This window comes from Triticum aestivum, chromosome 3D (assembly GCF_018294505.1).
Source record: "Triticum aestivum cultivar Chinese Spring chromosome 3D, IWGSC CS RefSeq v2.1, whole genome shotgun sequence".
Lineage (NCBI taxonomy): Eukaryota > Viridiplantae > Streptophyta > Magnoliopsida > Poales > Poaceae > Triticum > Triticum aestivum.
Window position 1 is genome coordinate 253,769,370 of NC_057802.1, and position 4,225 is coordinate 253,773,594.

Consider the following 4,225-nt stretch of genomic DNA (forward strand, 5'->3'; position numbering starts at 1 on the left):
ATATTGACAGCTCTAGTTGGTACATGAGCTATTCGAGCATACAAAAAAAATTATTATTTGGAAGTTTAGAGTTTGGCACATGCAAATTTAATTGGAACGGCATGTAAATACCGCATATAGGAAGGTATGGTGGACTCATATGGAACAACTTTGGGGTTTATGGAAGTGGATGCACAAGTAGTATTCCCGCTTAGTACAAGTGAAGGCTAGAAAGGGACTGGCAAGCGACCAACTAGAGAGCGACAACAGTCATAAACATAAATTGAGAGTAACCAACATTGAGTGCAAGCATGAGTAGGATATATATCACCATGAACATAAATATCGTATAGGTGTCGGTGTCAAAACCGGCGGATCTCGGGTAGGGGGTCCCGAACTGTGCGCCTAAGGTTGATGGTAACAGGAGACGGGGGACACGATGTTTACCCAGGTTCAGGCCCTCTCTATGGAGGTAATACCCTACTTCCTGCTTGATTGATCTTGATGAATACGAGTATTACAAGAGTTGATCTACCTCAAGATCGTAATGGCTAAAACCCTAAAATTCTAGCCTGTATGACTATGATTGTGATTATGATCGCCTCTATGGACTAAGCCCTCCGGTTTATATAGACACCGGAGGGGACTAGGGTTATACAAAGTCGGTTACAGAGAAATGAATCTTCAAATCCAGTCGCCAAGCTTGCCTTCCACGCCAAGGAGAGTCCCATCCGGACACGGGTGGGAGCCTTCGGTTTGGTATCTTCATAGCCCATCAGTCCGGCCCATGTCTAACAGGCCGGACGCCCGAGGACTCCCTAGTCCATGACTCCCTCAGTAGCCCCCGAACCAGGCTTTCAATGACGATGTGTCCGGCGTGCAGATTGTCTTCGGCATTGCAAGGTGGGTTCCTCCTCCGATGACTTCAAAGAGCTGTATTCGGCTTGCCATTTAATGTCATACCCATCGGCTTCTGTGCATCCATAACTTCGGCTTCAACGTGTCGAGGGAATGCGAGAGGTTAGGGTATTTCTTGCATATAACACCCTGGCCATGTAAGAAAAGCGTCTATTTAAAGGGATTGGATCTTAGATTCGTTCCACATCACGCGGAAAATCCTCAAAGCTTGCTAGGAGAGACCATTCCAACATGGCGAGCACCCCCAGTTCTTCCTCCCGCCCCCACGGCCCTGAAAAAGGCGATTGGGAGAGATGTTCCGTATCCCACGGCAAGCTAATGAAGCTGCAAACAGAGGGATTTCTTCCCCCCGTGGATCTAGTCCCTGTTCGAGCAGGACTGTCTTCCTTCAACGGCGAGGCTCAGGCTGAGAATTTCCCCAATCCATCCAGGGGGAATGAGTGTGTTTCGTTCCCTACCTGCTAAGAGGCGTCGGATTTCCGATCCATCCGTTCCTTCGAGGACTTCTGGAGTATTATGGCCTCCAACTTCACAATTTCACTCCCGCCTCCATTCTGTACATCGCGGGTTACGTCGCTCTTTGCGAGCTCTTTCTGGACTGCGAGGCCCATTTTGAATTATGGAGGAAACTATTTTTCCTCGTCCCTCGTAACCAAGAGGGATCAATATTTGAAGTGGGCGGAGCCGAAGTATAGCGCATCGCCGGGACCGGATACCTGTCTGGCACGCCGAAGAAGTCATCCGAAGAGTGGCCTTTCGAATGGTTTTATATCGAGGACGTCACCCTTCCTGACCCAGTCCGAATGGGTTTGCCCGAATTCTCAGGCGCTCCATTGAAGAAACGCCATAGCTGGTGCCCTCGGAGCCTCGAAGAGGAAGACAGCGCGGAGGTCTGTCAATTGATGGGCAAGATAAAGACGCTCGCCCAGTCCGGATTATCAATAGTCGAGGTAATGGCGACTTCCATAGCACGGGGGGTTCAGCCACTCCAATACAGAGGGCTTCCCATGTGGCACTATAATGGGGAAGATGACGCCTCCCACTGCGGCCGGAAGGGTCCGGACACCCCCGCCGCTTTGGCCAAAATATTGGCCGAACTATTCAAAGGGGAGAAAGAGGATTTCACCCGTATCAAGCACCGAGATGGATTTTCCATGTACAATCCCCCTAGCTGGGTGAGTTCCAATCCTACAACCCTACTCAATCTACTCCCTGAATCAATTTTAATGAACATTAGTCCGTCTAGTTGTAACAGGAATGGCGAAAGATCACCAAGGGGCTCCACAGCCAGAGGACCACAACTGGGACCTTGACCCAGGATTCGAAGAGGATCCGGACATATTCGTGGAGCTCGAGAATGGGGATTTCTACCAGGCGAGCTATAACGGCACGGAAGTGGCCATCACCGCCGACTATCCCGGTCTTCTCCCTACCTCACACGTAAGTAATCAGGAGATATTTCCACCAAAAGAGCTTCCTCATTCGGCCTCACCCACCGCACTGTCTCGTGCTCCAAAGGGGAGGCGTTCGGCGCGCCATGCTATACCAGGGGCAACTCCAAAGAGGACGGTGCCCACACCGGGCAAGCCTTCGAAGAGGAAGGCGAATGAAGACACGACCGAGCCTTCATCAAAGAGGTACAACTTTGCAAATATGCTCCTTGGCAGTCACATCCAACTGTGACGTTGTCCGCTTGTGCCTTATCAGGAAAAGCGTTCGCCAGACTATGTCCAGGGGTCCTGCCGATCACACTCCCAACAGCCAAGACGGGGGCTGATACGGGAGTGACGCCGGATTATCCTTTGGCAGACGATTCAGATAATATATCCGTAACAAACTCGAAAGTGGAGAGCTCCATGAATCATCGACGCCGGAAGGCCGGTCTACGCGACCCCGGATTTACAAAAGAGCCATTCAATGCCTTCAGCTCGGCTGATGCATACATCCGAGCTGCTCGAGACGGGCTTGCCAGAGCCACAGACTAGTATTCAAAAGATATACGGGTAAGTTTACATTGTCCAAATATGATAATCGTATACCAGTAGCCCCTGAGACTTTAAACAGTTGATACAACTGATTTAAGGATCATTGTATAACTAGGTGCTTACGGAGAAGAACAACCTGTTGTCTCAAGAACTGGAAAAGTGTCGAACCGAGCTGAATGCCGCTACCGTTGAACTGGAAAAATCCAAGAAGGCATCGCCTGGTAATATTTCCCTCCATCGAGAAAATAAAATTATATACCAGGAATGCTAATATTGTTGCATATCTCATGGCATGAGCGTCAGATAAGCTGGAGGAGGCACTGGGAGTCGCGCAGGCGGGTGAACAAGAAGCCAAAAGGCAACAGGCCACGGGCGAACGTATACTGACACAGGTCAGGGAGGAGAAAAACGAATTCCAGGATACCAATACCCAGCTGGGCGAAGAACTAAAAGATGTGCGGGCCCAGCTGGCTGACTCCGTGAAGGAAAATAAGAGGCTGTGAGGCGGAATATTTAGTATGTGTTCAAACTTTCCTTCGTGTAATTCAGCGAGGAAAGGAACTGACAGAGTTATGTCTGTAGGTATGCTGACTGGCCGTCCCGAGGAGGAGGTGTCCGGATCTTCGGGCGATCTGCTACAAGAGCTGTCGCAAATGCACGAGCGAGCTCGGCAGGCGATGCAAAGTGTTCGCAAGGCCTTATGGCCATCCGCCTCCCCTCCAGGAAGTATGGAGGAGCTTGTACAGCTATTTAAGGTAGCGCGGCGGCGTTTCCGATTATGGAAGAGATCGGCCTGCCGGGAAGGTGCGCGAGAGGCCTGGGCCATGGTGAAAACACGGTATACCAAGCTTGATCCAAATCATATGGCCCGGGTCGGACCTCGAGGGTCAGATGGGAAAGAAATTCCCGTTAATTTGGTATATGACCAAGTAGAAGTAGCCGCCAAATATTCCCAACAAGATTGTAAGTTAGACAGCCTATTAGATGGTATAGAGGAGGAAATTTTTGAGTCCAAGTGACTATGTACTTTCCTGGACATATTTGTCCCTAGCCGGATTGTAAAACGATTGTCATGGCAGACCTTTTCGCTTCAACTTCTGGACCCGAAGGTGCGGAGTATTTCTGAATACCTGAACGGCAAAATAGACCGGGGTATGCGTGGAAACCAGACGTAGGGGTCATAGTTGTTTGAACGGACAAGTTGTATCTAGCTAGCTATGTTATATCACATTGTGATTGTAAGAAACATCTTCCAGAGAGAATAGTTCGGTTAAGGGTTCCTTTCCCAGGGTGTACATGCATTAATGTGCATGTCCGGACTGTGATTGAAAAAATCACACCAT